Below are 14034 nucleotides of genomic sequence, written 5' to 3'. Positions count from 1 at the left end.
GGAAGCATCAATTAAGCAACTTGCCCGTGGCAGCAGGGTAAGTCTGGGGGCGGGGTGGGGAAGGTAGAGCCTAGACAGAGGGTTTATATGGAAACTCTGTACTTTCTGCTCAATTTTGCTATGAATCTAAAACTGATTTAAAAACTAAAGTTTATTATTATAAAAAGGGTAGAATCTGCACCTAGCCACTCTGATTTCTCCCTAGGCAACCCCTTTTTTGTTTGAGTGACTGAAGGTGCCAGGTCCTAGGATATTCATAATCTGCAAGCAGTCTTTATTCTCCCAACTCTGCTAACAAACCTAATTGATTTGCATTCATTTTTTAAAAAGTAATATAGTAACTTTCTTTTCAGCAACAACTAGAAAGACCCGAGGTAGCTTTCTGTATTGACTGTCTGGTACTGTACTGGGTTGCAGGGATGAGGTGTAGAGACTATAATTTTGAAAGTATGTACATAATATGCTAGGCTAATGGTTTATCCATTGCATCATATTGTTTTCCTCAAAGTAAAGAATAATTTCCAATTTAGTTTCATTTTGTAAATTCAGATTGCTATATAATGTGTTGAATTAAAGTGCAACATATCTACTGACTATATTTTCTTTTTTTCTCTCTTACTTCACTGACTGTTCTTTCTCAAGTCTCTTGGCCTAGATCCTCTTCATCTCCCAGACCTTTTAGCACAGGAATGCCTGAGGGCTCAACCCTCCTCCTCTTTCCCTCTTTAACCAAACTCACTAACTTGGTGATTTTACCCAGTCTCATGGCTTAAAGTGCCTTTCCAAACACAAGCCTTCATTCTGGACCTCTCCCTTGAACGCCAGACTTACCCAGTGGACATCTTCAACTCAGCATCTCAGAGAAAGGACTTCTGACCGTCTCTCACAAATCTGTTCTACTCACAGGCATCCATTTCTTTGATGGTAAGTTTATCTTTAAGGGTTCAGATTAAAATTTTGAAGTTACTCTGGACTCCTGATTTTCCCTCTCACTCCTCATACCACCGGTCAGGAAATCCTTTTGGCCTCTAGCATCGAAAGTATATTCATAATCTAACCACTTTCTCCCACCACCATTGCTACCACTGTGGTCTGAACCAGCATCATCTCCGACCTGGATTCCTGCAAGAGTATCCTGATTCTTCTCCCTTGAGTCTATTCTTAACATGGCAGTCAAAGGTGTTATCTTAAAATATTAAGTTAAGTTATCTTACAACTCTGCTCAAAATTATCTAAAGCCTTCCTATCTTCTTCAGAAGTCCGCACAGTGGGCTCAAGTCTCCACATCACACAGCCCTTCTTATATCCCGTTACTCCCTTCCTTCTCTGAGCTCACCTTCTACTATTTTATCCCTTTATAGCTGTGCTCCAGTCAAGATCCAGCCCTCTTGGGTTCTTGCCTATTCTTACCAAGCACACTTCCACTCCAGGGCCTTCGTACCATCTGTTCTCTCTGTTTGGAATGCTCCTGCTTTAGATATCTGCATGGTTATCTCCCTCATCTCCTTTCGGTTTTTCTCAATTCTCAAGATGGTAAATTCTCCTTTCTACATTAACAGAAATGAGAGATACTTTTTAGATTAATAAAATACATATATATATATATATATATATATATATATATATATATATATAGTTGTTCTCAAAAATAGGAGGGGAACTCTTGGCACAACAAAACTAGGGAATACTTCCTAAAAGATGGAAAACTTTTTTAAAAAGTTTTCTTCTCCCTCCCTGATGGAGTTGGATTAGAGCACAAAACTGCAGCTCAGGATGTGAGCAATGACAAATAGAGTACATTGCCACAGAAGGTGGAGCTGGAAAAAACTTGAAGAAGGTGAGCGGGATTACTATGCAGAACTAAAGGAAGAGCATTCCAAACGGAAGAAATAGGTGGTGCCAAGACCCTGAAGTGGGAGTGTGCTCAGCGGGAACAGGCAGGGCCTTCATGTGGACCAGAGGAAGATCCCAAGGCACCCAAACCTTTACAACTCTACCTCTGTCTTCTTATGCCTCAGAGAGCATGTAGGACTCATAATTCTGGGGCCCAGACTCCAATATGGCAGATGTCAAGGAGATTAAGGAATGGGAAAAGGTAAGTCACAGTGTTTAGTAAAAGAAGGTCACTGGGAACCCTAAACAGAATGATGTGCTAGTGTATTTAGAGCAAAAGTTAAATTTTAGGATTCACCTGAAGAATCTGGATGATCAGGATCAGGATCAATGGGTTAAAAGTTTAGATTCTAAATACTAGCGTAGAGGCTTGGAGGTCTAGCAAAAGGGAGCTAGTATGCAAGGGGGGAAAAGATAGTTCTCAATGTAAAGGCTAATATCAGCTGGCCTCTTATGCATGTATGTCGCTGTTAAAAAAAAAAAAAGTCTGTCAGTCAGGAAGGAACTCTTTGGGGAAAAGGCCTAGGGAGTGCACTAGAGAGAGGAGAGAGGCTCTGGAGTTTTGGAGGGCTATGAGGAGGTGGGGAGGTGAGAAGGGAGAAGAAGAGAGCACTATCGGAGACCTCTTCAGAAATGCACTTCGCCTCCCATAGTCTCGCTCCCCTGGGGTTGGGTAAGGATATTCCCTCTTGTGTGCACTCATTCTAGTTCTGTGATGCCGGCAAAGCAACCAGGGAGGAAGAAGAAAACTTTCTTAAAAAGTTTTCTCTCTTTTTTAAAAAAAGTTTTCTTTTTAAGTGAACTTGTTTATTTGTATTAGTTGTATTTACTTGTATTAGAAAGATGTAATGTTATTTGGTGTTCTTCATTAATATCAGCCCATGAATTACCTGTCCCATCCTGTACCATGTAATTATTAGGCAATGAAGTCACTCCATGACATTTTCCAAAAGGGTGTCTTAGTTATTTGTATTTTAATATAACTTTAATATTCCTTGAAAATATATGACATGATGCAATTAAATAATCAAATAACACCATATTTTATAAAGTTATACGTTATAACATATTACAGGAAGTCTAAGATGGGGGAAAATTAGATCTCTTCAACGTCAACTTGTAAACATAATAGAGAAGTGTTTATATAATATGTTGACCATAAAAACATCAGAAATTACCATGAAAGTAAAATCCACTTATATCACTGTTTCATAATACTTTATCCCTTACATTTCTGTGAATAAAGCCCTGGCTTCCTGCCCTCAGCTGCGTAGTTTTCACAGACACTTTTTTGGGAAATGTCATAATGTACCTTCGCTGTCCAATATTTACACAGGACAAGATGGACAGAAATTTGTGGGCTGAGTTTAATGTAGAATACATAATAACATCGCCTCCTTTTCAACTCATGACCTTGTGGAATCACCATCTCCTTTTTCATTCTTTTCTCTTATTTTCAGTTTAAATAGGTTAAGTCTCAGTTCCTTATTTGGCTGTTCATTCATTCTCTTATCTATACCCCAGTTATTTAGTGTTAGACACTGAGCTAGGCTCTGAAGCTAAAAGACAGTAAGGCACTGCCCATATCTTTAAGAAGCCTGCTGGTCTGGTGGGGGAGACAAACAATGAGACAATTCCTGGGCAAGGTATTTAATGTCATTATTGCCACCTTTATGAGTGCCCGGAGTGGACATTCTAACCTCCTTGGAGTCAGATAAGGCAGGTCCACTTGCACATACCTCTAAACTAACTCCGAATTCAAGTGGGATAAGAGAAGGGCATTCAAGCAGAGAGAGTGGATTGCACAGGGGCTTTGAGACTGAGATGGCACTGTCTAGGTGGAGAGCTTCTCTGAATCTTCCTTGTAGAAGGAATCAGGGAGCTTCCCTGGTATGGAGACTCCACTTCATCACGGAAACTCAGCAGCTTGTGTTGGGTTCCATGTACTGGCTCCTCTCTCATGGCTTTTATAAGGAAAGCACATTTCTCTGTAGCTCAGATATATACACACGGGAGGGGTGAATACTGAAAAAACTCAGATGGTGAGTAATTTCGATGAACATAAGGCAAGCTGTCCATCGCCCTTTCCATGCAGAGGAAAGTCTGACACCTGCCAAGCACTAGACAGATGCTGCTGTTTCTGCTTCTGGAATAAACAACATGGCCACTTAGTATAGGCCCCAACCAGCAAGAGGCTCCCAGTGGGAAGCAAATGCAAGGCAATGTTCTGGAGCAGACAGGGAAGCTCTGTTTCCCACTGTCTCTATGTGTTGTGGTTTGTGGAAGACTTGCCTGGAAAATATATCAGTTGACCAGTTTCTTGAGTTCCCCACTGGTTAAGGTTTTGAAGACATCTGTTAAAATGCACAAATATTATCATGATGAGGTGATTCATAGTGATATCAGATAGTTGCCTTTAGTATGAATTCAATGATACCAAGTGGGATCTGAGGAATAGGATACAGAAATAGGCAAAACTTAATGGAAAGAAGGACATTCAAAGAAGATGGAGCATGGGGCAGAGTAGATGGGGGTGATAATAAGAGGCTGTTCGCATCCTTTGGAGAAAGGGTTTTCCATAAGAGCAGATGCTTAAAAGAGTAGGAGAACAAACTTTCCCTCTCACAGCTTTGCACAGGGCCAGACTTCCCATATTAAAAAACTAGAAGCAATACCTTTTGTCATCCTTTGACTGATAGCACTACACTTGGATTCTATCTTAAGGAAAGAGGTAACAACTCAGAGTTGACGAGAGCCTAGTTTTAGATGGACCATGGTACAACAGACATCGCAGAAGCCTAAATGTTATTTAATAATGATGAAATGAATTCCTGGCATCATGACTGGTTTGCTACTTCCTCTTTAGAAGAAGTTCTCTGACATGATTCTTCATTTCTGTTCACCTATTTCTCCCTTATTGTATTTTTTTATATATATTGCTGTGTAATAAATTACTACAAGTTTTACGACTTAAAACAACATACGTTTATTGTCTCACAATTTCTGTGGATCGGGAGTTTGAGCATCACTGAGCTGAGTCCCCTTCTCAGGGTCTCACAAAACTGAAGTCAAGGTGTCAGCTGGGCTGCAGTCTCATCTGGAATTCAACTGTGGCAGAATTCACTTACAAACTCATTCAGGTTGTTGACAGAATTCATTTCCTTGTGGCTGTATGATTAAGTGCCCCAGGCTTTCGCTGGCTGCAGGCTAGAGGTGGAATTTCAGTCCTAGAGCTTCCTTACAGTTTCTAGGGTCACCCATCATTTCTTGTCACGTGGACTTCAGTATGGCCGCTTATTTCATCAAGTCAGCAAAGAGAGTTTCTTGCTCCAGTCTGCTAAAATGGAATCTTATACAACATAAATTAATCCTGGTAGTGACACCCTATCACCTTTCCCATGGTCTATTGCCTGTTGGAGTGTGTCCCACCCACACTCAACAGCAGGGTATTATACAGGCAGTGGACACAAGGGGGAAGATTTATGGTGGACACCCTAGGGTCTGTCCAGCATACCCACTTCAGTATTGTGCCTTGGTGGCCTCCAACATCCTCCTCTAAATTACATTTTTATCCTCCACTCCTGGGAAAAGTCTTCGTGTCAAAAAGACACCGGTATCACTGAGTATGCCCAATACATAAGCTTGAATTAATCATCTTAGAATATGAAAGCACTTAGTTAGATCTTCTGAAGCTCCCATCACCTTGGTGGCTTTCTCCTTAGTACCCGAAAGTGATAGTTTGAGCTGTAATCTGCTTCTCATTTTGAATCCAGGCTTGCTGTTAATCTTCCTGTTTCTTCTATCCCACAGCATCTGTATTTATAGCAGCTCCTCTTTCAGAAAAACAATTTCACCACAGTTTTTGGCTTCTTGTTTTCTTTCCTTGACTGAGTGCGTGACGAACTGCTCCATCCCAGGGGGCCGTTTTTACCTGCAGTCTTTGAATTATTATATTACCCGCCAGCTTTGCCTACTTGGTCCACTCGCTCTCTTCATTTCTCTACTAATGCAATTTTTCTTGTGAATCCTTGGTTTTGTCTTTCTGCATCTCACCTGCCCCTAGGGAAATTATCAGCTGTGAGTGAGATAGCACAGTCTGCACCCTGCCTTAACTCTGAGGAATGCTTTCTGCATAGTCAATTGAAAAGGTACCAGGCTAAGAAAAACACCACCAACGGCAGCTTAAGCCCCAAACAGCTGCTGGTGCAGCCTGATGAATGCAGTGCTTACTGGGATTGCATAGCATTTCGGCATTTCTCAAATACTGAGCAGGAATCTAATCTTTCTCACTCCTGCTTTCCCCGGCTCCTACATTTGCTTGAAATTTCTCTTCTTTCCACATTACCTCTGGACTTTTGTTTTTGCCAAATGTTTTAGGTCCCAGAGACCTGCCTTTTTTTAGTCTCTACCACAAAGCAAAGACTCTAATCCATTAGTTGGTGGCCATCTCCCATATGAGACTATTTTTTTTATGCTGCAAAGGGACCAATTAGGAAACTATTTTTCTTTCCCTGAAGGTATTTCATCATGGCTCAAAATAATTCAGCCAGCTTCCAGAAGTTTCTTTCTCCCAGCATGTTTAGCAGCAGGAAGAGTCAAATGTTCCTTAGTGCCTATGGCTCACTCCCCATATACACAAACAGGTTTGACGAAATTTAGTTTTTTAAAAAAACATTCAGTTGAGATTAGAAAATCCCAAATGTTTTTCAGCTTGAAGTTTCCACTTCTAGACCAACTGTTTTTGTATCCTGTTGGCTCAGCCTAAGCCACTGACTACTTGGAAGTTGTGTTGGTAGGGGGCTTGTTTATTTTCCAGTCCACTAGGAGACCTTGTAGGATATAATCTTTTATGGCTCTGTATCATATTCATCAGTAATTACGTGTGCACTGCAATATGTAGAGGCAAGAATAGACCTTGTTAAGGTATTATGATGTAAGAGATACCACTTGATGAGTTTGTTATTATAATGGGTAATAAACATATACCCTGTAAATATTACTTTTATCTATACATGGTATTTTATATAATATATAGGTTATATTATATATTGACTATAGTACGTATTTACCATCCATATGTATAACATATGTTTATGTATTTATTTATCCATCCAATGAAATACTTGCATGCTGACAGTAAAAAGACACGATTGCCTCCACAGCCCCTCATTCATCTCCACTAGTCCTGCTCTTGAGAAATAACCAATTTTTGATGATTTCTGCTTTTGGGTTCTCTGGCGGTTAACCTAAATAATTTGCTTATATTGTTTCGGTTCTTGTGGACTTTAGACATTTAGCTATTGGCTTCATACTATGATCTATGAGAGTTTAGCTACTGTTTTTCTCTAACCCTCTCTCTGGAAAGTTTTACGATATTCTCTTAACTTTTGGTGTTCTAAAATTTCACTACATTGTGTTGAGGGGTATCTGTCTTTGTGCATTATGGTGGGCACTGAGTAAGTTCTTTATATTTAAAAATTCTCTTCCTTGAACTCTGGGAAACTTGTTTTTGATCTGGTTTTGATAATTTCCTGCCCTCTGTTACCTCTGTTCTCTTTCTAGAATTCCTGTGAATGAAATGTCAGATCTCCTAGGACTGATCTTTAATGTCTCTTGATTTTTGCTCATATTTTCTTTCTCACTGTCTTTTGCTCTATTTTCTGGGAGCTTTCCTCAACTTGGCCTTATACCGCATCTACTGAATATTCAATTTTGGCATCTTATTTTTAATTTCCAAAAAATCTTACTTTTACTTTGATTATGCTTTTTTTTAAAAAAAAATATTACTAATTTCAAGTACACAGGAAATTGATTGGTTTGATATTTATATAGTTTATAAAATGATCCCCCTAATTACTCCTTCTCTCCTCTGGTTTCCCACCTAGCCAATATATTCATACTAACGGCATTCCCTATGCCATGCTCTCCATCCCTGTGATCATCTATCAACTACTCATTTGTACTTCTTTAACCCTTCACCCATTCTCCCAGCCACCAACCCCCAACATTGCATTCTTCTTTTATCCATCTAAATATTCTTGAGTACTTCTGAGTATACAAAACTCATTTTTTTCTGTAAGTTCTCTTCTACTCCTTTAGTTCTCTTTTTCCTGTCAGAGATAGCTGATGTCTGTTTATCTTAGTGTTTCTCTTTCTTGCTTTAGGCTTTCTAAAATGCCTGGAGATTTTTGGTCATCTCTCCAGATATCAGAATGAACAATAAGTAGACTGCCCAGAAGCTCTGTGTGTGCCCCAGAATGTGTCAGCGGGTGGGCTTTTTCTAAGCTGAATGCTGTGGAAGCTATCATGATGATAGAGAGCCCCAGGTAACAAGAGAGGAGGGCCCTACTGGGACACTAACATCTATACTGGTTACCCCAGTTCTTTCTCAAACAGTTCATTCTATTCTGTTAGAGAAAAGCTGTTGGATTATTTTGCTTGTAGGCAAGGATCTGGATTTCTCTTTCATGTGGAGGTGAGGGAAAGTTGCAAGTGAGGCCACATGTTTTATATATAGACCTACTTTGGTGTTACCTTTTTGAATCCAGAGCCTCTTTAATTTTTCTTTTTTTTAGGTGAGGCGACCCTTGGTTGACCTCACAGATACCAAGAACTTTGTCAGCTTACAATCATTCATTCCTTCATTCCTTCATTCATTCATTATGCCTACAGCACCCAGTATTCCTAAGTGGTCTCCCGTCCAAATACTAGCCAGGCCCGACCCTGCTTAACTTCCGAGATCAGACGGGATGGGGCTTGTTCAGGGTGGCATGGCTGTAGACCAGAGCCTCTTTGATTTTGCATAGCAGATCAACCACTTCCTGTGTTGCTGGATCCTGCTCACATTCAATGTTTCTTTTGTGTCTTCCTCCCCTCTACTTCAATAACTGAAACTCTTCCTTCTACTCTCTGTATTCTACAAATTCACTGAAAACACTTGCCCTTCTATTTATTTCATTGTTGTAAAGATTTTTTTTTTTTAGATATCCTCTTAATGGGATCTCAGCAAAAAGAGGTGATAAACGCATAAGGTCATTCCATGATTGTGAATTGGAAATCAGAATGAAAATTATACCTTCAGTTGTTTCCTTCTAGTATTCCGGTAGGTTAGTGTCTGCTGTCTTTTTTTTTTTTTTTTTTTACTAAGTGTAGGACATCAAAGTTTTAAATGATTGGACTCATAGTGGAGTAAGTTACTTAAAAGAATTATTGTGAACATTAACATCCTCTATAAATGAGGATAATAGTACCTACCTTACATGGTTGTTATGAGAATGTAAGGATTATATATATATATATGTATATGTATATATATACATACATACATAACCAGCATTATGCCTAGATTGTAGAAGGGACTTTCTCTTTTTCCTTGTTACCTGCTGAGTATATGTACTAACTTAAAATAACTCTATTACGTTTTAAATCAAATTATTTGATATCATCTCATCCCCACTCCTGCCTATAACCACCAAAGTGTCCACATGCACTAGGTATAGATTCTTACAGGCACTCTGCTAGTAATTTGAATGTTGGGATTTCTGACTTCTTTTTGGTTATTGTAAATAATAGACTAAATAAAATTTGTCACTCAATAGGTTTTAGTTATTATCATTTGCTCATTATTATTTTCTTGTCTCTACTACTTGAACTCCAGTTAGGTAATGGAAGGAAGCTCTCGCTCTCCAAATTTTGTGCAGCTAATGGATTTTGCAATCACTGGTTTTAAAAATTTCTTTTAATAGACTTCAACTAATTGCTTCATTTGGAAGGAGTAAGTATCTGGTGAGCCCAAGTGTTGAAAGAAGGAGCAATGATCGTCTGGTGCCAGAGGTGACTCCAGCCTGGAGGACACCGCACAGAGAGTCAGCTCATGAATCAAGAATGAACTCCATACTGTAAATAAGCTGAGAAACGTTATACCAAGCCAGGGCTGAGTTGACACATGCTCTGGGCATCATTAGCTGGTTAGATCTTGCCGAAATATGAAGATCATGTCAGATAGAGATCTTTCCTATGATTCATTTATTCCTAAAGCTGTCTTTGGCTGAGGCGCTGCAGCATAAGGAAGTAGTATGTTGGGGGATGATGAGTAAAGTTAGGAGATAGAGACCTGTATTCAACCTTGACCTTACTGTATGTTTTATTTCCTTAGGTTAATTATATCAACCCTCTAAGCTTTAGTTTTGTCATCTGAAAAAAAGTAGTTAAAAATATTTACCATCTAGGCTTATAGTAAGGATGGAAGTTTAAGGTGTGAAGTAGTGTGCTCAGCACATAGTAGATTCTCAGCATATGCTAGTTGCCATCCCTCTTTACTTCAGACCTTTGTAGCTTTTCCAATAAGGAAACAGACAGTGATTACCAGACTGGCCAGGACAGTCTGTGAAAATACTGAGGAGCTCAGGCATTGCTTGGCTGGATCCTGGCCTTTAAACACTTGCCCTCTCCATGACTGGGTGACTCATGAAAATGATGGGCCTTGGAAGACAAGGAGAATAAATTTAGAACAACCGGAAGAATCAGCAAGTGGATTAAAGCTATTTACAAAACAGGGACATTGTGCAATGATATTTCTAGGTGTTATTTTCTGAATGATGTATATTGGACCTAAAGTTTTGTTTAAGGAATTCGTTTAGGAATTTGCAATCATTTTACCTTGACTCCACAGAGATAGGGAGTCTTTTCTTTCTCTTCTTTTTTCTTTTTTTTAAGGTTGAAGATTTTTCAGAGGTTAAAGAGATGGAAAGTAAAGCAGGCATTCTCTGTCAATAAAATCTATAGGGCATTTACTCCTTCTCTGGCTAAAATCAAACAATCATTATAAAAACTAGAAGGAAGAAAAGTTTAACAATTTTGTGAGCAAGGGTCTTGAAGCCTAGTTAGTGAAGAGTAGTTCCATTCAGAGTAGAACAGAAATAATATTTCAAAACTTCTCCTTGCATTTGGTTTCTGAGCTTGAAAAGAATCTGAACAAATATTTCTAAAAAATCTTAACTCCCCGCTCCTCCCCCCCCTCCCCAAATACTAGAATTCTTAGGGCACAAGAACTGTCAATGACTGAGTCATTTCTCCAATCCCTATAGTATGTCTCCTGATGAAACCTGCATGGCAAAGGCCCAGATGCTCAAAGGAGCATTATTTTTCATGCATTCTAATAGATTTCAAAGGCTATTCTGGAAAAATTGTGGGGCAGGACAATGTTCCAGTATATCTGAAACATTTTCTGTGTCTTTTTGGCAAAGAAGTCAGATAATTTCTAAAATAGCCAGACTGGAAACTCAAAATGGGTCTACCAATATTTTTTAGAGCAGCAGTCCCCAACCTTTTTGGCACCAAGGACTGGTGCTCCTATGAGAATCTAATGCCTGATGATCTGAGGTGGAGCTAAGGCAGTGATGCTAGCACTGGGGAGCGGCTGCAAATACAGATGAAGCTTTGCTCCCTCACCTACAACTCACCTCCTGCTGTGTGGCCCGGTTCCTAACAGGCCATGGACCAGTACCAGTCAGCGGCCCAGGGGGTTGGGGTTCCAACTCACAATGGGTGCATGAAGGACTCACCAAATACAGTGATTTGATGGGGAAAAGAAAGTCTCTTCCACTCCCCATATTTCAAGTTGAAAACACTGCACTTCTACTTACTTAAGTCTAAAATCTGCTGCTATAGATTAATTTGTTTGGCTCAAGATTTTGCTCCCTATAAAGATTCCAGATCTCATTATGAATCACTTAATCATTTTATCGTAACTTGTATAGTTTGAATGAGTAAACTAAATTCTTACTTGAGAGCCAGTTTTGATAAGAGATATAAGAGGGAGGTCCTTTATGGGAAAGGATCTTTACGGATGGAAAAAGGCTGGCTATTTGTAGCACCATGGTAAAGTCAGACACTCCTGAATTCAAATTTCAGGCTCATTTACTAGTTTAATACATTGGGCAAGTTATTTAAACTTGTTTAGCTGTAAACTCTTCATCTTTACAATGAGAATAATAACAGATACTTTAATGGATTACTATGAGAATTTAATGAAACAATGTATATTGTGTCTTTGGAGTAGTGTCTGGTATACAGTAAATACTCAGAAACTATTGATCTTATCATCATCACCACCACCATCATCATCTGGTTCCAGTAGGTATGATCTGTGAGCAGAAATCATTTGTTACTATTTAGTTTTTGCTCAGCAAGACTCAGTTCTTTTTTATCCTGGGTTTTCATCTGTTCTTTCTTGAGCTACAAAAAATAAGACGCACATAACACACCACCCTATTGACCTTGAGGATAGGATCAGACTAATAGGGACACATGCACATTTCTAGAATTTCTACTGAATCTTAAACATCTCTCTGAAATTATATCTGCATCTTATTTAAGATCCTAAAGTCCTACATAAGAAGATATAAATAACCATGGGAATTGTACATAAATCCGAATGGCCCTAGACGTCAGGGCAGCACTTCAAGAGTCACTAACTCTCTTCTCCGTTCTGTTTTAAAATTGTGCATGTGGCAGGTCTGAGAGAGGAGAGAAGGATAAGTAACAAAGTTTTGGGCCTGCTTTCACATTCTATGGAATGTCAGGATTATTTCTTCGAGTGTGTGAATCTGATCCTATGATATAACATTTGTGATCAGTTTTGTGCAAACAATATGATCTTGTTCCTCCCCCTCCTTCCAGTTCCCTGTGGAATTTTCAGGGAGGAGCAGAGCCTTTTCATCCTGACAGCAAGCAGGACTAAGTATCTTACTTCCCTTTTCACAGACTTTCCTCCCCCACCCTTTCCAAAAGCTTCATTTAGGGATTTATGTAGTGAACAAGACAGGCCCTGATTTGTTTGTTGTGTGCAAGAAGATGGAAGGAGCCAGAAGGAAGGAGAACCATTCATTCCCAAACCTCAGGAGTTTTGCGAAATATATTTTAACCAGAGAAATTCATTCAAAGGCACATCTTTCCAGTATATGTAAAATGAACTATTTAAAAAAAAATCACATCTGTCTTCCAAGAGGCTCCTTGAGATTTATTAATAATAAGACCAATGACAGTCAGTCTGAAAATGCAAATTACAAGCCAGGGAGCTGAGAATATCACATGCGGGCCTCGTTTGAACAAAAGATTTGCAACTCAGATAATAACTTAAGATATGACTTAAGTTACTTAGATATGACTGACTTGATTTTCCCATTATGTTCTGTGGAAAGTCCAATGTTTTCCTCAGATTTCTGCAAATCCCCAGGGGACTTACGTTCTCATGATCACCTTTGAGCTGAACAATTTACACTGAATTTGTGTTCACTCCATGAATTCTAAACTGACTCTATTTTGAAAGTTATGGAAGGAACACAGCTTCTTTCCCTGATTTTTTGCTATAATCCATTTGCCTGGGCCCTTTTTGAAGGATGGTGAAGGCAGAGAAATAAATATAAAGCAACATAACTTAAATTTGCTTATTAGTCATATCTGTCTTTCAGATGCCCTTCGGCTTGGCGACCAGCCTCCCCCATGCTGCCGGGTCCTCTCCTTTCTCCTCCCCCATCTAATTTATGCCTAGCAAACACTTTATCGATCTCTCTTTCTCTTTTTCTTTCATTCTTTTTCACCCTTATTCTTCTTCTTTTGATTGTCTCCTGTTCGGCAATGCCCACAGGGTATCACACTTTCAACCTTTCAACCCTATTGACTTAGTAAGGTATTTTTCTATATAAAAGCATTTCCTTCTCAAAGAATTTTGGAGCAAGCTGCTAAGATAATAATGGTTTTGAAACCTTTACAAATATGTTCTGGAGGTGTATGAAAGTTCACTGAAAAGTGACTCCAATCTTAAATTAATTTGAGGAAAGTTCACTGTTTAGAGGAGCGATATGTTGAATCCACTGGCAATGAGAAAAATTCTTATTTTGGCTTTCCAGATTACTTTAATAAAAGAATATTGAGTTGTTCTTCTTTCTACTTGGCAAAAGGACTAATGGAAAGGGCTCTGTGATATTTCCATTTGTAGCGAAAAGGGTTATGGCCAAGCTATTTATTAGCTTCTAAAGGAAGATTCATACCATATGCTTTTAAGCTGTATTCTTTTCAACGGGTGGTGTCTGGGCCTTGTTCCCACATGAAATGCACACATAAACACCTGACCCCATTACA

The 14034-nt window shown here is 39.1% G+C and overlaps 1 pseudogene; it reads right to left on the bottom strand.

Annotated features, from left to right (window-relative positions):
- Nucleotides 1-8556: 8556 nt before the first annotated feature.
- On the bottom strand, nucleotides 8557-8675 carry LOC118603369 (annotated as a pseudogene).
- Between the last annotated feature and the right edge of the window lie 5359 nt (nucleotides 8676-14034).

This window comes from Rousettus aegyptiacus, unplaced genomic scaffold, assembly GCF_014176215.1.
Source record: "Rousettus aegyptiacus isolate mRouAeg1 unplaced genomic scaffold, mRouAeg1.p scaffold_m13_p_5, whole genome shotgun sequence".
NCBI lineage: Eukaryota > Metazoa > Chordata > Mammalia > Chiroptera > Pteropodidae > Rousettus > Rousettus aegyptiacus.
Note: the sequence above shows the minus strand (reverse complement) of the source record. Positions and strands in the feature narration are given on the sequence as shown.